Source organism: Abrus precatorius, unplaced genomic scaffold, assembly GCF_003935025.1.
Source record: "Abrus precatorius isolate BTA unplaced genomic scaffold, Abrus_2018 Scaffold6, whole genome shotgun sequence".
Lineage (NCBI taxonomy): Eukaryota > Viridiplantae > Streptophyta > Magnoliopsida > Fabales > Fabaceae > Abrus > Abrus precatorius.
In genome coordinates, this window is record NW_020874406.1 from 617042 (window position 1) to 641526 (window position 24485).

A 24485-nucleotide genomic window follows, 5' to 3' on the forward strand; every position below is an offset into this window, starting at 1 on the left:
GTTGATTGGAAATTTGTTGGAATTATATTTGTGTAACAATGAGAATTGTGTTGTAGTGATTGAGATCTTGATTTGGTTGAATTTCATATTTCGTGTCGCTATAATTATTCCTTGTTCTTTTCTTTTCTGTTGTTTACAATTTAATTCAAAATAATCCTTCTCTAAGCTAATCTAAAATCACATGATGGAACCAGAAACAGAATGGATCTTATGTCCTTGTGAGATGACCTAGGTTTACTTCTTGTATTAGAAGGGCCAATTAGAGTGTAAGATTAGAATGAAAAATTTTGAGAAAAACTTTTGGATAAATCCAACCTTTTACTTGTAACTTTCTTGAGTTTTGATTTGCTTGAGCACAAACAAAAGTTTAAGTTTGAGGTTGTGATGAGTCCACATTTTGCTAAATTTTTATACATCATTTATTACTTTTTATAGAAAAGAATAGACTTAGATAGTGTAAATAAGATGAATATTCCAATTAGGCTAAATAATATAGGTTTCTTAGTTTTTGGTTAATTTACATTGATTTATATAGTTTATTTTACATGTTTTGATCATTTGAATAATGTGGCAGGAATCCCCAAGCTTATTTTGAAGAATTATTAGATTTTGAGGAATTTGAGGTGAAAGTAACTACTTTCAAGATTGATAGTGACAACTACAGCAAGCCACTTCCAGCAAAGGGACCAAAGTGATCACTTTCAAAGCCTAAAGTGACAACTACAACAGCCCAGAATCCACTAAACCTGTGCGTGGTTACTATGAAAGTTCATAGTAATCACTCCAGAGCATGCAGAATTAAAGGTGTTGCGTGTAGTTACTATCAAGGTTCATAGTGACAACTCCAGAGTGTCCAAAATGTCCAAGTGCTGCGCGTAGTTACTATGAACTTTCATAGTAATCACTCCAGAAAGGCAAAACCCAACTGATGCTGCGCGTGTTTACTATGAAAGAATGAAAGTAATTACTTTGGAGGGCGCCAGCTTTAGTATAAATAGATTTAAATCTTAAGAGGAATAGGGATAGAGTTTATATGAATGAACTAGGGGTTACTACATTTTATCGATTGAACTTTGCAATTTAATTTTCTGCTTAAGTTGATTGAACTTGAAATCACAAAACCCCTCTTTCTACTTGCTTTCTAAATACATTGTACACTACATGTTTGATATTTGGTCACTCATCCAATGATTCATGGGAGACGACCTAGGCTTGCATCCTAGACTACATAAATTTTTCTGCATATTTTGATGGAGGTTGACGACAAATCTTTTTGCAAATGAGAAAATATTTCGTTCATCGCTCGCTGAAATTCTTTCTTCTCTGGAACGTTCACTTTTGTTGGCGAGACTGACAACGAACAGCTCTGCTGAGATTGAACCTCTCTGAAATGTTCACTTTCAGTGATAATAGTGATCACGCCCACACTCAACTTCTCATTTAAGCTATGAATCACTCACTTTTGCTGGCAAGAGTAACCATGCCCAGCTTAACCTCCATGAGCCATGTTCTTTGAGTCCAGACTTGCTACTTTTCTGCTATTTCTCTATTGATCTACCAGCATCATGGTCTTTGCTCAGAATTTTCTACAAAAACACACTTCAATTATTAATTTCTACACAGAAAATTCATAAATGCTAAACTAACTATGTATTTAAAGAAATTCTTCAATCATTCTATTTTTATGATTTTGTTCTGCTTTTTCCAACACATTTTCCTTGTCAAATGGATTAAAACTATAGTAAAATACTAGTAAAAATATGGATTCATGAATTTACATTTCCCAACTCTTTGAATTGAATTAATGGTTGAATGAGGGAGACATTGCTTAATTAACCCTAATCCTAAGTTAATTTCTAAGGTTGCGTAATCTTGGGGAAAAGAGTTGGAGCCCATGTAAATTGCTTAATTTGTCTGGGACGTTAAGGTTAATTCTTGCTTTTTGAGTTACCCTAATTCAGAGGAAGAGGAAAAGTATTGAATCTTAAGAGGGATAGGGATAGAATTATATGAACAAACTAAGGATTGCACATTTCATTGATTGGATTCATTAATTTCATCACTTGCCTTTACATTAAAATTGGAATTACATAAAACCCCCTTGCTTTAATTGCTTTTATAGTAAATGTTTACAACATGTTCAATGTATGTTACAAACCAAAGTTGTTGGAGATAACCTAGGCTTGCATCCTAGACTACATAAATTTTTCTACATATTTTGATGAAGGTTGACGACAAATCTTTTTGCAAAACGAAACGAGAAAATCTATTGTTCATCACCTACCACCATACATAACACATATTCATCATAAAACACATCTTATCATGATTAAAGAAAATATCATGGTATTACATATCACAGTGTCATATAAAGCAAGTTCTCATCTCAACACAAACACATATTATATTCCACAGATTCACAATTTCTTTTTCTTTTACCCACGCTTACCGCGCCTTGTGGCCACAGTTATTCACTGCCTCTATCCCGAGGTCTTACTATCACTAAGCTAAGAGAACACTAGCTAGCAAGTGTACTAGGTAGTTGTAGCAAGTAATAAAATTTGAAATTTAGTTTGAGTCCATTAATTCTATCAATTACCACTTCACAAATCAATAACTAGTTTAGCTAAACAAATTTTGGAGTGTTTTGAGCATTTGCAAATAAAAGCAATAAATTGTAGAAATTAGAAAATAACAGCAAAATAGAGTGACGAATTTAAAAATGAATTGATGTGTGAATGGAGTTAGGACTGATTTCACCTCTTTATCAATTGCAAAACTGAAGTAGATCTGAACTCTAAGTTCCTTAATTGATTGATGATCAATTTCACTTTTTAATCAAAGGATATTCCCTTGCCTTAATGATCCTAATATTCAATTAACTATCCTAATTTCTTACGTGTAAATCAATCAAACATTGCATTAAGTATGAGAAATTAAGAGATCACAAGATCAAAAATTCTTATCCCTAAGATATCCATAACTTTCAATTCAGATCTGAGAAATTAACTCAACTTCCATTGATGAAAATCCTCTAGGTTTAATTCAAATGAATAGCTAATTCAAGAATTGCATTACGGAAAGAATTAAATGTTCAATACAATCAAGATCTTAAAATCCAGATCCACAATCAATTTACAATATCAAAATCGGATCCATCAATCCATAAGAAAAAGAAATCAGAACATGTTCATAGAAGAAAAAGAGAAAGAAAGAGTAGAAGAAGAGAAGCTGCAAAATTTCTTCATAAATCCAATCCCCAGCTTGATTCCTCAAGGTCTAGAGCTTGGAAGTCGCCCCCAATCTCCCTCTCTAACTCTCCTAAGGTGTGAAAATGAAAAATGAAAAATGAGAAAAAGATACAAGTTTCTAGGCTAATCACTTATTTTAGAATTTCCCGCCTTTCTGGCGTGATCACAATTTTTATAAAAGTAGCAAGGTAGAGGTTCGTGGTCTGCATGTGTTCACTTTCGTGAACAATAGGAGTCACACACCGCTAGAACGATCACTTTTGTCAGCAATAGTGATCACGCACTGCTTGCTTTGCTAGAGACTTCTCTAAAGCAATCACTTTTGTAAACAAAAGTGATAACGCGCAGCTCGACCTTAAATATTAGGCTTTGGAACGATCACTTTTGTAAGAAAAAGTGATCACGCACAGCTTGCTTTGCTAGAGGGCTATCTAGAACGATCACTTTTGTCAGCAATAGTGATCACGCGCAGGTCGACCTTCAATATTATGTTCTGGAACAATCACTTTTGCAAGGAAAAGTGATCACGCCCAACTCTTGCTTCACCAAACCTTGTTGCTTGATTCCAATTTTTGCTACTTTCTTATACTTTCTCTCTTGATCCTCCAACCTTATGATCTCAGCTCAGAGTTTCCTACAAAACTAACAAAATTACATCAAAATTCTATCCAATTCACACAGTTTGAATTATTAAAGACAACAATTTACTTTATTGAACATTTATATATTTTTGTGCAGTTTTCACTTTCCAAATTACATTTTCTATCAAAAACAATCTAGAAAACTACATAAAAACCTAGTAAAATATGAATTCATCACTTACACATCCATATAAATAGTCGCTGGATGGCTCAATACAGTACGGATACAACGCATGCAATAGACAGCCCCTTCGTAAAGGCAATGGTCAGAAGTCAAGTCAGAAAAAGAGTGTGCGGCCATGTGGTGCATTCGTACACAATATTCTATGCACAGCCCCGAATGTCATTCACCACAACCACCCTTTAGTTTTCCAAGATATCCCATATCGTCTCCATCTTCCACCCCCCAGTGTATCTCTGTAACTATTTACATCATATCCTTTTTCATCTCATACTCTTTCGAGTATATTCACATGTTCACATATGTCATTTCTCATGCTCACACATATTTTTCATTATATTTCCACATAATTTTCATCATATTCATCAAACGATGGCATATTCACAATACACATCCTTTTTACATGAACCACAATATATTCAAACATGAAGCATCTATCTCTTTGTATATTTTATATCACAAAATCATATAAACCATCCTCAATATACCTTATCATGCACTATTTGAACATAATAACAGATTTTTTTCACCATGTATTCATCATAAAATCACATAAACAACCAATTATTCTCACTTTTCACTGATTATTTTTCATAAAACAAGGATTATTGCATATATAATCACATATATGACAAGATCTATGAGAATACAAGTAATAAACATAGAGCTTTTACAAAGATTTCACCGAAGATTTAACTCTAGAACAGAGTTTTTTTCCTAAGAACACCATGAATATCTATAAGAAAAAGAAGAAGAGGAGAAACGAACAGTAAATCTAACTTTAAACTTAGAGAAACTTACTTGAAATCCTTTAGAACGGATGTAGAATCACAAATCTGAAGAAAAATCTAAGTTTAAGAGGTTTAGTATGAGAAAAAATGGTGAGATATAGCCTAGGAACCTTTGAGAACCTTGGTTACGAGTGAAGAAATGAAAATTTTGTGTGAAACTCCCTTTTTATAGAAAATTTTTTAAATTCACTATTCACCGTTGAAATTACTATTCACTGCTTTATTGTTCATACCAGAAACACTGTTACAGTTACTATTCACACGCGGAAATACTGTGCACGCGACTGTATGCGTACGTGAAGTCAGCATGACATCATCAATTTTTTTAATTTTTTTAAGTATAAATTCCATTCAAATCTATTTCAAAATTATACTTTAATAAATCTCATTTTATTTAAATCAAAGTGCAGGATGTTACAAAGAAGGTGTGTAGAGAAGTGGAAGTGTCAAGTATGGAGCATAAGCCCTCTTTATATAGGTTGCGCCCTGAGTTTCCAGTCGGTTGAGCTCTATTTTTTCAAATTAGTTTTATCCACAATCAGAATCGCTCTAAATCTTCATATCTATGTTTAAATTTTAAATTCAAAATTCACACTCAACTTCACATAGTACTATCAAGGACTAAAAATATCTAATTTTTATCCAGAATATCTCCATAATGCACTAATAACAACTTCTAACTAAACTGCAACAATTAATAACATAATTAGTGTAAATATATATAATAGGGTTTAAGTGTATAAATATAAGTCATAAAATATATCAAAATATGATTTTATCAACTCCCTCATACTTGAGATTTGCTTGCCCTCAAGCAAAAATCCTGACCAAAGAATAAAGGAACAATTTGAAACATATCATCAAAACAAGAAACCCAAAATAACAGAGATACAAAGAACACAATAGTAATATCACTGAGTTCAAGTAATCAAAAGGCATTTAAAATTTTATATTCTCTATCTTCTTGCTTGGTCATCAAACTGTGATACTTTACACTCATCTCTCTCTTTTAGTGTATAAGAAAAAAAAATAGAGAACGCTCAATTCCTCTAGGAGGAAGTATCCTACCATAAGCTTAACAATAAACTAACTCTCCACTAAGTCAATTGAATGCAATTAAAAATCATGAGGTCTTTTACATGTTATAATGTGGCCAAAGGGTTATAATAATTAAGGTAAGATAAATGAAGGAAAAGGATACACAAACGGTTAATTTAATTAAAACAATCACAAATATCCTCTAGGGTTATAAAAGAAGCTCTTGGAGTAATAATTTTAATATTTTCAATTTTTTACTCCTCTTTTTTTTCATTCAAATGTAACCTTTTCTTTTTCTTTTTCCTTTTACTATTATTTTCTTTTGCAACTTAAACGCACTTTTTTATATTTTATTTTCACATAAGAGATATAGAGAAGAATTTTTCTAACAATCTAATAACTTAATTGCTCTAGTTACAAACATAAGGTCAACAAAATATTTCATAATTTTAATATAAAGGACCAGGAAAAATCAATAAATCTCAAAGTGGGCAACTAGTTGTGTATCTTTCTCAAACATGCTGAAGGCCAAGAAAAATAATCCTAATATGTCTCAATCATATTTAAAACATGCATTCAAAAGGAGTGGCCTCAAATTGGTTACAAGTCAATTTGTAGAGCATAAATCTCAAGGGGATAATCACATAAAGTAATGAAGAAATGGGGTATCATTAATTAATTTAGGAAATATAAATTCCCATAAAGGCTCAAAACTCACATATATGGATTAAAGTTTAATGTAGAGCAAAAAGTTAGAGATCTTAATTAATTATATTTTTTTAATTTTCTAACGACTCCAAAACTCAACGAAAATTACTTAATCATGTTCTTATTATTTTAAAAAAAATTGGATTCCGTGGGACAAAATTTTCAAAATTTCCTCAGAATAGGAGTACGGGAAATTACTAGGGAGCAAGTAATGAGACAAGTAGTAATGGAACCCCCTCATACTTAAAGTAAAATATTGTCCTCAATGTTTAGAGGGAAAAAATAAAGATGAATAGGATAAGAGAAATAAAGAGAAAGGAACTCCCTAAATGTGAGACAAATTACGTAGAAAAGTCACCCTGTTCTAAAAAATAAGAACACAAGATAAATAAAAGTGAAAAATAAAACACAGGTTGCCTCTTGTAAGCGCTTATTTTACGTAATGAGCCTGACGCCCTATTAAATCATGGTGTGAAAAAGGCAAAGGTTTCAAAGGTGACTCTCTTGATATGTAGTTGTTTTTCTAACAGTTTCTCCTCCACAACTCCTGTCACACTAGAAAGATTAATCATGGGAGGAGAATCAAAACAAAGAGAAGAAAATTTAAGCTCTAAGTCAGTAGGCTTATTAGTAGATAGTTTGAGCTTTTATCTATTTTTCCTCTAAGATGGCTTTTTCCTTGGTCATCTACTTGGAGTTCCACGCTTTACAAAATTTATAGGAGAAGGGTCAACATCCACAATGCTCACAAAGTTGTAGGATTTTTGGCTAGAGGGGTACTTTAGAGAACTGAAAACTTGAAATACAACTTCCTCATCATCTTGCCTTAATGTGAGCTTTCCCTCTTGCACGTCTATGATGGCCCTTGTAGTGGTTAAAAACGGTCTTCCTATTATGATAGGGACATCATCATCTTCCTCCATGTCAGGCACCACAAAATCAGTAAGAAATATAAACTCTCCAACTTTTACAAGTATATTCTTTATTATGCCTGACATGGAGGTTGGTTAGGTTTATGCATTCCAAGCTTCCTAAAAATAGAATAAGGCATAAAGTTAATACTTACTCCTGAATCATATAGGGTCTTATCAATATGAGTCTTTCCAATGGTACAAGGAATAGTAAAACTCCCTCAGTCATTAAGTTTAGGTATAAGCTTTTTAAGGACTATAGCTGAGCACTCCTTAGTGAGCTTCACAATTTCATGTACTCTCAGCTTTCTCTTATTAGTCAAAATCTCTTTTAAAAATTTAGCATATTTGGAGATGGCATCGATGATGGGCATATTGATGTGCACTTTGCCCAATAGGTCTAAGAACTTGTTGAACTCTTCATTGTATGGAGGGTGACCCTGCAGTCGTTGTGGGAAAGGTATCTTAGCCTCATAAGGCCTTAGATGCACAAGAGGTTTTTCATTCTTTTCTTTTTCAGGCTCCGCACTTAAAGCACAACCTTGCTCATGGGGATGCACGACCATGCTTTTATCATTGACATAGGCGTGCTTATCTAGGCATGAGCGTGCTTCTATTGTAGCACAGGCATACTCATCAGTAAGCATAGACGTGTCTGTAGGATCAACGTGGCATTCTTCTCATTAAGCATGGGCGTGCATGAGCCTCTGTTATGTGATTCTTGTAATTTGTTTCAATTTCTAAGAGTAATGACATTGCATTGCTTCCTTGGACGGGCTAAGATGGTAATGTGCCTATCACTCTTTGACTCAGAAGATTGGTAAGTTGTTAAAGTTGTGCCTTTATTTTTGATGACTAAGTTTTCACATCAGAGTTTATCTCAGAGAACCTTCTGTCCATTGTTTGGGCTTGTTGGTCTATTTGAAGGTTTTTCTGTTCCAACTTAGATTCAAGCTCTCTCATTCTCTTGTTAGAATAGTGCATATATTGCATCATTTGTTCTTGAAATTGGACTGAAATCTAGAAGTTTCCTTTCCCTCTGGTCTTGCTCCATGATTTTGCATATGGAGAGGACGATAAACATTTGAATTTGGAGGATTATTTCTCCATTCCAAATTGTAGTTGTTGCTTAAGAAGTTGACCTCTTGGCCTCTGGAGGTTTTGTCGATCTTGTGCTCTTAATATTAATTCCATTTGTCTTGACAAAGTTTCAACATATTTGTTATTATGTCGCTGTTTTCTGCCTGATAGATTGGAGCGACTTTCTTCTCTTTGCTTCTGTGATGGTCTGTATACCATTGGAAATTGTTGGATGCTATCTTTTCTATTAGTGTTTATGCCACAGTTAGCCCTTTGCATAGGAAGATGAGAGTCCAGTATAGAAAATTTGTCTTTGCTGTCAGAATGGCATAAATAAGCTCTACTCGCTTCACTGCTAAGGTAGAGGAGTGGAGGATCGACATGAAAGAACTGAGGATGAAGACACTCCAGATTTTTGCTGCAGGGATGAGGTTCTTGGTGGTCAAGTTCTTGGGTTGCATCTTGCAGTCAAACTCCCAATTCTCACCTTCTTTGCAAACAGTTTCAAGGATAGGCTTGTAGTCCTTATCCTCTTGGATGTTGAAGGTTGTAAAGTCCAGTTGGCCAGCTGACTTATGCACAGCTGGGATATTCAGAACTCTTTGGATGTTGGAGGGGGTGAAGTTGATTAGTTTTCCCTTCACCATGCTGTGTCTGGGAGGGAGAGTGTCGCTTTTAATCCTCATTGCGTTGGCGAAGAACTCTTGGGTGATTTCCTTCCACCCATTTCCAGCACATGTTGTAAAAAGGTCTCATCCTCTTCTCTGAATCTCCTCCTCAAATTGGGGATAAGTGCCTTCTTGAATCTCAAAGTTACGGTCCTGCACAAGCTTCCTTCTCAGGATATTTGTTTTAAAATATTCTTCATGTTCCAAGGACCTAAACCTCGGGTCATGGTTAGGAGGGGGTGCAGAGGAAGAGGCACCAGCTGTTTTGGCCCTTTTGGACCTTGGAGTGCTCTTCCTTGGTGTGTTGACCATTTTTGCTGTAGAGAAAAAGGAAATCTGTGTGAGATATTCTGCAACAACGATGTATATCAAACAAAATAATATTTAACTAACTGAGATAGCAAACCAGAACATCAGGAATAGGATATAATGCAAGGTGATCACATTATGGTTCAGGCAAAACAGCATTAAGACAACCAAATTGGACATAGGCAATGATGCAACAAATTGAAATTAAGTGCACATGAAGCAAACAAGTGGTAACAGACCCTTCTGTATGGCAACAAAATGTCAAAAACTATGCAGACAAATACAAATAACGAAATATGCATGGGGGTAATCTAATTAGCCACTTTCCATTAAAGTAATGTGCACAACAAAATGAAAGTGATTAATTTGGAGCAGCAAAGATCAGCAGAAGTGTGTTCAGAGTGTATCAGAGGTGAAGTAAGTTCAATAGGGTGCAGTCAGGGCCAGACATGCATTAACATAATAGCACAGAAATGCAGAGAATGAGAGTATGTAGCAGATATGCATACGCTAAGTATGTCAAAGTAATGCAGAGTGAATGAAGGGCATTTCATGCTTGTACACTAATGGCTGTAGTGAACTAGTGAATATCATGCAGGCAGAAAATTAAATTAATCCTTATTGTATTAAACATGCAAGATAGTCACTACCAAAAATGGAAGTAGGCACCCTATGATGCAGTAATAGTATAGAACACATATAACCAAAGTAACAACTCTCAATCCCTTTTGATCAAACAAGTGTCGTTCAGAATTGTCAACACAATTGTTATGCATACAAGGTTCAAGCACAGGCAGGGTAATCTTTAAATTCTAGAATGCAGAAATGAAACAGAAATACGTGGGTGTGCAAGAGTGAAAATGACATTCTAAATTTACCACTATGCAGTAAGGCACAGTGAGAATTATAACAAAAGAATTGAAAATTTGGGGATGCAAGTATGGATGGTGTGACAGCTGTTAAAGTTTGGCAAATGGGAGTATAGAACAATTGCAACAGAGTGTTATTCAAGGCAATGTATACACAGGGGAATGAATCATTAAGCAAGCACAAAAATTTAATTCCTTTCCACAAATAATTCAGATTGCAAATAACAGAGTGTTCAAAATAATTTTAGTGCAAAAGCTCAAAACAGAATTCCCAATTTACAGTAATTATCCATGATAGGACTTCAGACCTTGTGCATGTGAGCATAGCTAAAATCAGTGGATTACAGGCCTAGAGTGGTTGCCACTACATCGGAATTCACAGTTATCTATAATTTCGAACAAGAGTGAATACCCTAGGGGTGATAATGGTGGAACACCGTATATTTCCCAATTGAAAGTACCCTAACCCCTTCAAACACATAATCATGATCAAATTGAAAGTATTTGCATGAAAACCCCAACAAACGAGAGTTAAAATCAAAGTTTCCAATTGACAGCGAGCAAGTTAGGGCTAGAGCAATGGTGAAATGTACAATTCATCACAATTAAGCACCCCTAAACCCTTTGAATCAGTAATCCTACATCAACTAATAGGATGCACGCAAAAATTTTGAAGTATATAATCCCAGATCAAAATCCCCCAAATTATGCATTATAAACCCTAACACAGAAAGAGATGAAATTGGAAAATTTACCTGGATGGAAGTTCGATATTGTTGCAGAAATACAGAATGGAGTAGGTTTGAACACAAAATAACAAAGGGAAAAGGGGAAATCAAGGGGGGTGGGAGATGAGAGTGAAAGTGAACACTTTCAGTTTAGAGAGGGTGAGTGCGAGAGTGAACACTTTCAGTTTATATAGGTTTCGGGCGTTATCACTTTCAAACCATAGTGAACACGCGCATTTGTATTTGGCAAGTGAAGTGGTGCGCGTAATCACTATGGCGTGAAAGTGGTAACTACAGAGAAAGCTTTTGGTGAAGTGGCTTGTACGTAGTTACTATGAGATGAGAGTAACTACGCGCATCAATGTTAGTCCAGGAGGTGCCTCTGTAGTTATCACTATGGAACCAAAGTGATAACTATAGAGAGCCTTCTATATTCCAGTCATTTGCGCGTGTTCACTACGAACTGGGAGTGATGACGCGCAAACTCATGACCCAAAAACCTTTTCAAAGTGATCACTATAGGCTGAAAGTGAAAACTACAGAGAGTGGATTCACTTACCTTAGCATGAAAGTGACTACTATGAAATGGAAGTGGACACCTTGGATAGGTCTTGGTGCATAGGGACTTCCTATGGTCTCTGCATGAATCAGATTCAAAATTTAAAACTGTCCACTGTAACAAGAATGAAGAATATGTAATAGAATCATGTTTAATGCATCTCAATTCACAGCTCAATCACAAAAAATGCTTATTGGATGAAAAGAACCATAAAGAATAAAAGTAAAAATAAAAATAAATACAAAAAATTCTTAATCAACTTGTGAGTTGCCTCTCACACAGCGCTTCTTTAACGTCACTAGCTTGACGTATGAAATTATTTATGGGAGCCAAGGAATGGAATGGAGGTTGGTGCATGGTGATATCAAGTTAATCTCTTCAACTTCTTCTAAGGTAGCTGAGTTTTGCAAGAATGGCTTCAAGCAGTGCCTATTCACCATAAAACTTTTGCTAGTGGAGTCACTTATGATCTCCACTGCACCATGGGAAAATACCTTTGTAACAGTGAAAGGTCCAAGCCACCTTGATTTGAGCTTTCCAGGCATGAGTTTAAGACGAGAATTAAACAAGAGAACCTTTTGACCAACATAGAACTCTTTGCTTGAAATCATCTTATCATGGTATTGTTTGGTCTTTTCCTTATAAATTCTGGAGTTCTCATAGGCCTCAAGACATAGCTCCTCCAACTCTTGCAGCTGTAATTTCCTCTGCTCTCCAGCTGAATCATAATGGATGTTGCAAGCCTTTACTGCCCAATAAGCTTTGTGTTCCACCTCAACTGGCAGATGGCAGACTTTTCCATAGACCACCCTGTATGGTGACACTCCTAAGGGTGTCTTGAATGCTGTTCTATATGCCCACAAGGCATCATCAAGCCTGTGACTCCAGTCCTTTCTGTGGGGCTGCACTACTCTCTCAAGTATTTTCTTGATTTCTCTATTAGAGAGCTCGGCCTGCCCATTTGTCTGTGGGTGGTAGGCAGTGGAAACTTTATGTACAACTCCATATTTCTTCAACAAGACTTCCATAGTCCTATTGCAAAAATGACTTCCTTGATCACTAATGATGGCCCTAGGAATTCCAAACCTGCAAAATAAGTTGCTACGAACAAACTTTGCAACAACTCTAGCATCATTAGTTCTGGTGGCTTTAGCTTCCACCCATTTTGAGACATAATCAACAGCAAGAAGTATATAAAGAAAACTAAAAAAGGAAGGGAATGGCCCCATAAAATCAATACCCCAGATATCAAAGATGTCATAATAGAGAATGGGCTATTGGGGCATCTCTTGTCTCCATGTAATTACTCCTCCCGCTCTTTGGCATCTCTCACAGGTAGAATATGCTTGCCATGAGTCTTTAAAAATGGATGGCCAATACAGCCCTGCATCCAGCACCTTTCTTGCTGTCCTCTGAGGCCCTTGATGACCTCCTACAGCTGAGGCGTGACAGAATTGCAGTATGGATGAAATTTCTTCATCAGGCACACATCTTCTGATGACTTGGTCACTGCAGAATTTTCATTAATAAGGGTCATCCCAAACGTAATGTTTGGCATCACTCCTTATCCTATCCTTTTTAGCCTTTGGTGCACCTACTGGAAAAACTCCTGCAGCAAGAAAGTTAACAATATCAGCATACCAGGGTGCCTGTGAAGCATACAACTCCAAGAGTTGTTCATCAGGAAAATCATCTAAAATTGGAATAGGGTCTAGAACTCCCTCTATCCTGCTCAGGTGGTCGGCTACCAAATTCTGAGTTCCACTTCTATCCTTGATCTCCAAATCAAATTCTTGAAGTAAGAGCATCCATCTTATAAGTCTGGGCTTAGAATCTGTCTTTTTCAGCAAATACTTCAAGGCAGAATGATCAGTAAAAACCACAACTTTTGACCCTAACAGATATGATCTAAACTTGTCCAGTGCAAAAACTATGGCCAATAATTCTTTTTCGGTTGTGGTATAATTACATTGTGCTGAATCCAAAGTTCTAGAAGCATAATAAATGATATGAGGAAACTTACCAACCCGCTGTGTCAATGCGGCCCCCACTGCAAAATTGGATGCATCACACATTAATTCAAATGGTGTGGTCCAATTTGGAGGTTGGATGATGGGTGTGGTGGTCAGGGCTTCCTTAAGCATATTAAATGCTTCTTTGCAATTTTCATCAAAGTTGAACTCAGCCTCCTTTTGCAAAAGCTTGGACAGAGGAATGACTATTTTGGAGAAGTTCTTAATGAATCTCCTGTAGAACCTTGCATGGCCAAGGAAAGCACGAACCTCTCGAATGCAAAAGGGGTAAGGCAATTGTGCAATAACATCAAGTTTTGTAGGATCTACTTCAATTCCCTTTTCAGATATGATATGGCCTAACACTACACCTTGCTCTACCATGAAATGGCATTTTTCAAAATTCAGCATAAGGTTAGTATCAATGCATCTTTTCAACACTTGTTCCAAATCATTCAAACATGCAGAGAAAGATGGGCCATACACAGTAAAATCATCCAGAAAAACTTCTATACAATGCTCCACTAAATCAGAAAAAATGCTTAACATACATCTTTGAAATGTTTCTGGGGCATTGCATAAGCCAAAGGGCATTCTCCTATAGGCAAAAGTGCCAAAAGGACATGTAAAAGTGGTTTTTTCCTGGTCTTCAGGTGCAATGCAAATTTGGAAATAACTGGAAAAACCATCAAGAAAACAATAATGAGACTTACCAGCCAACCTTTCCAACATTTGATAAATGAAAGGTAATGGGAAGTGATCCTTCCGGGTTGCTTGGTTAAGCCTTCTGTAGTCTATGCAAACTCTCCAACTATTCTAGACTCTGGTGGGTATCAACTCATCTTTTTCATTCTTCACCACAGTGAGTCCATATTTTTTTGGTACCACTTGGACCAGGCTGACCCAAGTGCTGTCTGATATAGGGTAGATAATCCCAGCTTGCAGCAACTTGGTGACTTCCTTCTTCACCACGTCTAGAATAATGGGATTCACTCTCCTCTAAGGCTGCCTCTATAACGACCCTTCTAATACTAAAGCTCTGATACAATTTAATTGTGACGCCTAAAAATAGAGAGATTTTTTTTTTTAATCTTTTTCTGCAGCACTTTGCTGCACTTCTTTTCTTTTGAACTCACATTTTTGTTCTTTTCACAGCTTTGCTTCATAAATTTTTCATTTTACTGTAGCACTTTTGTTCTTTCTTTCTGGCTTGTTGAACTCAAACTTAGATAGCATGCTATTTCCCACCCCAAACTTAGAACATTGCTTGTCCTCAAGCAATTAAAATCTAGATACCACCCCAAACTTAGTTTTAAAACTCATTCTTGATTAAACTCATTATGCCTCCAATCTTTTGAATGGTAAAAATTGGTTTTTCAGCAAGGCTTATAATGAGGTAATTTCAAGAAAAGGGATATTAAGTTCAAAAGGGTGAACTAAGACATTCAATCATAAAGGAAGGCATTTAGGCTGACTAGGATATCAATCATGGCCTCTATCATGTGGGTGAAAACTGTAACATGCATATTCAATTTAAGAACAAGGGCAAGTTCTAGAGAATGCAGCCAAATATGATTAATCACACAAGAAAAAGAATTAGACAGCTCAAATCTCACTAGGTATTTATAAGTGATCATGTGGATTAATGAAAACACAATGCACTTTTCAGAAATATATGCACTTAGTGGCAACTCCCTCATTTTTGAAAATACAAGTGTGATCTCATTTTGAGAATGGGAAAAAGAACTTAAAAAGAAATTCACACAGAATTCACAAAATTGTCAATCATTTTTATTTGATTAACAGCCAGCAATTTATTATCTATTCTAGTATTTTGGTGTTTTTCAGGAATAATTCAGTGTAATGTGAAGCTAACTCATGAATAAGAGGTAAAGAATGAAACCCCCCTTTTATGGCAGCTTGTGCAAGTGTCAGCTTCCATGGTGTGTGAGTGTTGTGTGGTTGTGACATTTTCTGCACAAAACACCAAAAATTCTGTCAATTATCAAGTGAAAAGGGATTGAATTCTGCAGAATTAATGTGTGTTCAAAACATAATTGTTCAGAATTAGCATGAAACCAAAATATACCAAGTGTGCAAATTACAAACCCAAATTCTAAAATAAAACCAAAAAGTTTGAAACTTAATTACAAGACCGTCAAGAGAAAATTCGAATTAACAGAAAAGAAAACAAAAATCCTAAACTAGTCATCTTGGGCATCCTCCTCATCAGAAATTTCATCTTCATCTTCTTCCTCATCCTCCTCATCTTCTTCTTCCTCCACCACTTCTTCAGTTGGCTGTGGAAATGAGTCTTGTAGATTGGCAAGTCTTTAAAGACTGATGAGCGTAGACATTGAGCATTCTCGGCCAAATCTGGTGTGTGATAAAGTTCATCTTTGGTCATTCCCATCTTCTGACCAAGATTCATCAACACACATTCCAATAGCATAGTTCCTGCCTTCAAACTGCTGTGGAGCTCAGTTTGTCGTTCAGCCAATTGATTTTGCCTTTCAACCAAAAGATGTAGGATGTCCTTCATCTTCATTGGTTTCTCCTTTCTGAACTGGGTGGGGATAGGTGCAGCTGAAGTGCAGGAGGTGGTGGCATAGATTTCCTTTACCATTGAGACAGAGATAGGGGGAGCAGATCTGATTTTCTCTTGGTATTCTCCAACTTCAACCCCTGCATCCTCACAAAGTAAAGTGATTAATGAGGGAAAGGCTAGTGAATCTCTTTTTGTTTTCAAAATATTTAAGATACATTAACTAATTACTTCCCCCACATCAAGGTACATATCATTAACGATAGCAAACAATAATTCAGCCCTCTTTACTGCCAGGGTTGAACTATGCTTGATTGGCATGAAAGAGTTCAACAGAAAAGTACTCCAGACTTTAAGCAAATGGTAGCAGGTTCTTAGTGGTGATACACTTGGGTTTTTGGGCGAGGTTCAGCTGCCAAGTTGTGCCTGGCCTTCCAATTCTGTGCAGGATTTCAATATAATTCTTGTCTGGACTATTCTTAAAGTCAGTGAAGTCCATCTGCCCAGGTTGCCTTTCAGTGTAAATTTCCAACACTCGATTGATGTTGGCAGCAGTGAAATCCACCCTCATACCCTTGACCATTGTGTGAAATTTGGGAATTTGGTCTCCCTTGAACTGCATTGCATTTGCATAAAACTCCTGTGTAATTTCTCTCCAACCATTATCAGCCAAGGAGCAGAAGTTGTCCCATCCCCTTTTCTGAATTTCTTCTGGGTACTCAGGGTAGTTGCCTTCAGCAATTTCAAAGGCTCTATCCGGGACAATCTTCCTCCTCAGAATATTTGCCTTGAAATAGTTTTCGTGAGCAATACTCCTGAACCTTGGATCATGATCAGTAGGGGTAGAGGTAGAAGGAGCATTTCTTCTGGTCGGCTGAGATGGTGAAGAGGTTGCAGGTGCGGTTACTCTTGGCTGAGGAAGGTCAGCGATTTCAATGGGTGAGGAAGGTGAGACACCATCAGTTCTTGCTCTTTTTGTGGTTGGAGAATTCCTGGCTGTTCCAGCTTGAATATTCCTGATAGATCGCCTTCTTGGAGTGTTGCTGGCAGATCCAGCTTTGGTCTTCTTAGAAGGTCCAACTGGTGTATTCAAAGAAGTTCTGACCATTTTGAAGTGGCTGCAAAAAAAACAAGCAAGTAATTTGACAGTTTAAAATTCATGACACAGAATTGTGACACTATACATCTCTTTACTAGACAAATTCAATCAATCCATGTGCAGAATTCCAATTTGCAGTATGGATCTATTTACAATCAGTTGCTGTCATGAGGATGTAATCATACAAACACACAAGCAATATTGCAAATTACTAAGCAATCACAGTCAAAATTGGTTAAACCTTTAAATTTGTAGTTTAGAGTGCAAACTCTCAAAGCACATCAGGTTAACGCAGAGATGCTATTATAGGTCATCAACATATTTTTTTACATGCTCTCTTATGTAAGCACAAAAGTTATTTATCAGAGCAAAATTGTCACTTTTCAGATATACCAGCACTTAGGTACAAAATTAATCAAACCATATTCAGGGGATTTTAGACTGGCCTTCCTAATTTGTTCCCTCAGAGTTCACAATTTCACCAAGAATGCAGAAAAAGAATCACAATTTTCAACCAAATTTCAACTACTAATGCACTTTCATCTTGCCCACTAGAAGTGCAATACATGCTCGAATGGTTCCTAACAGAAATTATCTTCTGACAGTAAAATTCCATCCAGAATATTGCCTACTGTTTCTTTGAATCACATACAATTAGAACAGTGCACTCATTCATTATCATCAAAGACTAAATATCAGCTTAATGCAGGACTTATCAGTATGGTATCTGTACAATCATGCAGTGCAATATACAGCAGTAACTCGTTCCATACAACTCAGTTCAGACATCAACATTCAAATATTGCATGCAAAGAGTATTTTCGTTGATGGCAACTGGAATATTTCTATTTCTTTCAAAGTCATGTTCAGGTTTTTCGCATAATGCAGATGTGAATATGTTAACAGAGGAGATTGAATGACTTTGAAAACCTATTCACAGTATTTAAAGTTCCTTAAATCGAATACGCTCAAGATATTTCCCCACTTGCCATTTTTGACATTTTTCCAGAGTTGCAACAAAGAAAGACCCTAAATACAATTTCGTAGAATGCAGAGAACGTACCTTGAGCTTCAGAAATGTGAATGACAATGAAAAAGAGGGAGCAATTGCTTGCTGGTTGCTTCACGAAAGATTGAAAGTCAGAGGAATTTCAGAGGGAAATGGGGATTTAGGTTTAAATGGATGTGGGCGTGGTTCCTTTATATTGAGTCTGGGGTCATGCGTGTGCACGTGACCACTTTTTAAGTGAAAAGTGAACGTTCCCTTATTAATAAAATTCTGCGTTATCACTCTTGTCGAACAGAGTGAGTGTTCCAGAGAGCTTGGAAATTTTGAATGCAATGCATGTTATCACTATTGCTGGGCAAAGTGATAACGCGCAAGCTTATTGCTTGAGCGTGGTTACTTTTATCAGTAAAAGGAGTAACGCGCTATGAAATATTCCATACTTACCTGCGCGTGGTCACTCTTGACAAGGAAAGGAAGTGATCCAGAGAGTGTGTTTTTCTCATCTGCATCTGCGTTATCACTCTCATCAGCGAGAGTGATTGTTCCAGAGAGCTGTGTTTCCCAGTCAGTTTCTACGTTATCACTCTCATCAGCGAGAGTGATTATTCCAGAGGGGAAATCTCAGAATTCCATCTCTGCGTGATTGCTTTCCTGCAAAAGAGTGATCCCTTTCATCAATCCAAGTTCTCCAAACTTTAATTGGCTCACTTAACAAATCATAATCATTCCAATACACACTCACCATATAAAATACCTATTTCCCTCATCATGTTCACCCTTAATTACATATGCAACATTCATCCAAGGCTGAATTCTGCAGAACATGTATTCACTCCCTACTTATGCAGTTTTGACTTTTACATTACACACTCCTATCATGAACTCTCAATTCATTCATCATTTTCGCTCCAAATTACAGATGCAACAAACATCACAGTTGAATTCTGTAGAATTTCTGCTTAACATATTCACAATGCAATTCTGACTTTTCCATAACATATTATAGCATGAAGTCCAATTGCATTTATCAGATTCGCTACAAATGACAGATTTAGCATGCTTCAAAATTTACCTTTTGCATCAAAATTATAGAATATGATGAGTATGATGCAGAACTTTGTATTTTGCAGAAAATTTGCAGAATTTGATAACTATTATTCAGACTGTACAAGAACTTTAAGCATTCTAATTAATTCCAATCTGCATTCTTGTTTTAGCCACCAGATTTATTCCAAACATCAGATTCAGCAAGGTAACCAAGATGAAAAGTTCAGACTTTGACTTCTATGAATACTGTTAATTCAAAAATAATGCAGAAAACTTAAATTGGGTTAGAAATGTGAGTTGCCTCTCACAAAGCGCTTCTTTAATGTCATTAGCTTGACATTAAATGTTTCTCACTCAAGAGAAACCAGTTTCATGCATGATATGTTTCTTGTAAACTCCTCTCCATGATAGATCTTCAATCTTTGGCCATTGACCTTGAATTCTCTCCCTGTTTTCAGATCTTCTATAAGAATTGCTCCAAAGGGAGAAGTTTCCTTAATTAAAAACGGTCCAGACCATCTAGATTTCAGTTTCCCTGGAAACAATTTTAATCTTGAATTGAATAATAGTACTTGCTGGCCAGGTCTGAAATCTTTTTGCAGAATAAATTTGTCATGGATCCTCTTGGTTCTTTCTTTGTACAACTTTGCATTCTCATAAGCTTGTTGTCTGAATTCTTCCAATTCATGCAACTGTAAAACTCTCTTCTTTCCAGCACTTGACAAATCAAAGTTAAGCCACTTGGTAGTCCAATATGCTCTGTGCTCCAGCTCTAGAGGTAAGTGACAGGCCTTTCCAAATACTAGCTGATATGGAGACATACCAATTGGAGTTTTAAAAGCAGTTCTATATGCCTACAGTGAGCCATCCAGTTTCTTTGACCAATCCTTCCTTGAACTGTTCACTACTTTCTCTAGAATTTGCTTGATCTCTCTATTTGAAACCTCCACTTGTCCACTTGTTTGTGGATGGTATGGAGTAGCAACCTTATGCTTCACACCATATTTCATTAATACAGCTTCAAGATACTTGTTGTAGAAGTGAGTACCTCCATCACTTATCAGCACTCTAGGCACACCAAATCTTGAAAAAATGTTCTTTCTTATAAAAGAAATCACTACCTTTGCATCATTTGATCTGGTGGGAATTGCTTCTACCCATTTAGACACATAATCCACTACAACTAGAATGTATTCGTGTGAGAATGATGGGGGAAATGGTCCCATGAAATCAATCCGTCATACATCAAATGGTTCCACTTCTAGGATGTTGGTTAATAGCAGCTCATGTCTTCTTGAAATATTTCCAGTTCTTTGACATTTATCACAGTTTTCCACATACTTCTTGGCATCTTTGAAGAGTGTAGGCCAAAAGAAACTTGCTTGCAAGACTTTTGCAGCTGTCCTTGAATTTGCATGGTGGCCTCCATATTCTGAATTGTGACAATGCCATAGTATCTCAGCTTGCTCACTTTGTGGAATGCATCTTCTAATTAACCCATCTATTCCAATTTTGAACAGATATGGGTCTTCCCACACATAGAATTTGCTGTCATATAAGAACTTCTTCTTTTGCTGCCAAGTAAACCTCTTTGGAATGAATTGAGTGGCTTTAAAATTTGCAATGTCAGCAAACCAAGGCATGTTTTCCATGCAAACAGCTTTTCATCTGGAAATTCTTCATTTATTTCCAATGATTCAGTGGTTAAACTCTCCAAAGGAAGTCTGGACAAGTGGTCTACTACACAATTTTCTTTTCCTTTCTTGTCTTTGATTTCTAGCTCAAATTCTTGGAGTAGCAAAATCCATCTTAATAACCTGGGTTTTTTATCTAATGATTTCTATCTTAGCTTGGTCCACCTCCATTCCTTTCTCTGAAATTTTGTGACCAAGGACAATGCCTTCTTGTACCATGAAATGGCACTTCTCCCAATTCAACACAAGGTTAGTATCTTGACATCTCTTTCAGATCTGCAATACCTCAGCCAATTGCAGATTTGTGTTCTCTTAAGATTCTTAACAATTTTCCTCTTGTTCTTCCTTAAGTTCATTGTTGATGATGACTGAATTTTCATGTTTCTCATCCAGAAATGCATACCGCAGGTGTGAAGGAAGTTGTTTCAGTTCTAGCTTTTGCTTTTCTTCTTCTTTAGCATCTTTTTTTCAGCTCTTCTTTCACTAAATTTTCTACAGGTTTTTGCATCAGCAGAGGTTCTAATTGCTGCTGCATTTCCATGATATCTTCTTCATTCAGAGTTTCAGATTTGTCATTCCCTGTAGATATTATTTCTTCTAACACAGCAGTTTCATCAAATTCTTTCATATGGTGTTGTGTAATAAAAGCATCCAGTATATCTACCTTCATACATGTATTATCTTCAACTGGATATTTTAAAGCTTCAAACACATTAAATATTACCTTCTCATCTTGAACTCGAAGCATAAGTTCACCTTTTTGCACATCTATTAAAGCTTCCGGTTGCAAGAAATGGCCTCCCTAGGATCAAAGGAATGTTAGAATCCACTTCCATGTCCAGAATTACAAAATCTGCAGGAAAAATGAACTTGTCAACTTTAACTAATAAATCTTCAGCAACTCGATATGGATAAGTGTATGATCTATCAGCTAGCTGTAGTGTAATGTTGGTAGGCTTCACTTCCTCTATGCCAAGTTTCTGTAGAACAGCTAATGGCATCAGATTTATGCTTGCTCCCAAGTCACACAATGCTCTTCCCACAGTCCAGTTTCCTATTTCACAAGGAATGCTAAATGATCCAGGATCTTTCAACTTTTGAGGAAGTTTTCTCTTAAGAATGGCACTGCACTCCTCTGTCAAAGGTACTGTTTTGTCATGCTCTAGCTTCCTTTTTCTGGAAAGTAGTTCTTTCATAAACTTTGCATATGAAGGCATTTGCTCCAAAGCTTCTGCAAAAGGAATGTTAATTTGTAATTTCTTAAAGACATTCATAAATCTTTCATATTGTTCCTCTTGTTTAGGATTTTGGACTCTTTGAGGATAAGGCAGCCTCTTGTATTTTTCTGGATCTATTGGCTTACAAGCTTCCTCAAAGAGTTGCTTTTTGGTTTTCCTTTCAGAATTCATAGGAACATCTACTTTTTCTTCTGAATGGTCTTTCTTCAATAGCTTAAAATTTCCTTGTTGCAGATCTTGTTCAATTTTTCTCTCTGCTGCATCATTCACTTTCTTTTCTGCTGGTTTAGGGCTTGTAACTACAGCTCCACTCCTTGTAGTTATGGCTTGACATTGCTCTTTAGGATTGATTACTGTATTGCTTGGAAATCTTCCTTCATCCCTGCTGGATAGTTGTTCAGCTAATTGTCCGATCTATGTCTCTAGTTTCTTCATGGAAGCTTCTTGGTTTTTGAAGATTGTTTGAGTCACCTTCATGAATTGCAGCATAGTCTCTTCCATCTCAGTCAACCTCTCATTCATAGGCTTGGAAAATTTCTAATTTCCTTGAGGTTGAGTGGATGAATTCCTCTGAAATTAAGGCTGTTATGTTGCTGGACCTGCATTAGAAAAAGGCAAATTTGAGTTAGAATTCTTTGCAGCAGAATATTGATTATTCCAATTAGAATACTGTTGAGTTCTATTATTCGAAAATTGAAATCTAGGGGGATATGATGGCTGTTGTCTCTGAAAATTATTCATATAATTCACTTGCTCTTGTGGTTCACTTGTGGATGCCTCACATGCACCATTTCCATGGTTTCCTCCACAAAAATCACAACTTAGCTGACTGGTAGGCATACTCTCTGTTTGCATATTGTTGATTTGTTGTGTTAAGGCAGCTAATTGTTCTGAAAACATTTGATTTTGTAGCTAATTTTGTGCAAGAAAAGTTTCCAGAACCTTAGCTTCATGACCAGAGTTTCTTCCTTGATTCCTTGAGTTTGAATTCTGATACATTGAAGATGCCATCATGTCAATAATCCTCTGAACTTCTTCCAAGGACTTTGTATTTAATGAACCTCCAGCAGCAGTATCAACCATTGTTCTTGTTACTGCATTCATCCCATTATAAAAAGTTTCCAATTGTATCCAATCTGGAATACAATGATGTGGACACCTTCTTAGCAATTCTTTGTATCTTTCCCAAGCTTCATACAATGATTCTCCATCTTGCTAAACAAAGGATGTAATTTCTCCTCTCAGCTTAGCAGCTTTGGATGGAGGGAAGTACTTGGTTAGAAACCTGTTCACAAGTTCTGTCTAAGTTGTAATGCTTCCTTGTGGTTGAGCTTGTAACCAGCATTTTGCTCTATCTCTCAAGGAAAAAGGAAATAGTCTCAGTCTGATGGCTTCTTCACCAACCCCATTTATTCTTATGGTGTCACATAGCTGTAGAAAATTTGAAATATGTAGGTTAGGATCATCAGAATTTCCACTAGAAAACTGATCTTGTTGGACTAAGTGTAATAAGGCAGGTTTAATCTCAAAATGGTTGGCTTGAATAGTTGGCCTGATTATAGAAGAGTTAAAACCTTGCATGTTAGGAATTGCATAGTCTCCCCTAATGTTCTAATTCTATTTTGTTCTGCCATCTCTATATCTGAATTTAGTTGTCTCAAAGATGTAGGTGTTCTTTTCACTCTAGGATTGTTCTAAAATTCTGGAGAATGGACAGCTTCTAATTCACTATCACTCCCTATGACTTTTTCTGCTCTAGACTCTTTTCTCAATCTCCTCAAGGTTATGTCTATGTCAGGATCAAAGACTAGAGTTGATTTGTTTTTGTTTTTGCCACGCATATACAAATCAAAATGAAGCAAAAGTAAACTACAAGTTAGTATTCAGAACTGAACCACGAAAATTATGCAGCAAATATCAGTAAAAGTAATTGAAACACAAGTTTAAAAGTTGCAGAATTATGCAGAATGGACAAAATGTCTAACTATAGACTAATACTACAGAAATTCAGAGAAACAAAATACTCAATCTAGCTATTCTTATGTTACTAATGATATTGAAACTCAAATTCCCCGGCAACGGCGCCAAAAACTTGTTGTTTGCAATC

General features: G+C 36.3%; 1 non-coding gene and 1 pseudogene across 1 annotated transcript; both read left to right on the forward strand.

Annotated features, from left to right (window-relative positions):
• Nucleotides 1-24485, forward strand: part of LOC113869217 — a 144435-nt pseudogene that overhangs the window by 6540 nt on the left and 113410 nt on the right.
• LOC113870592 lies at nt 23520-23626 on the forward strand. The gene has a single exon (XR_003505613.1). It is a non-coding gene; the product is annotated as a small nucleolar RNA R71 (small nucleolar RNA).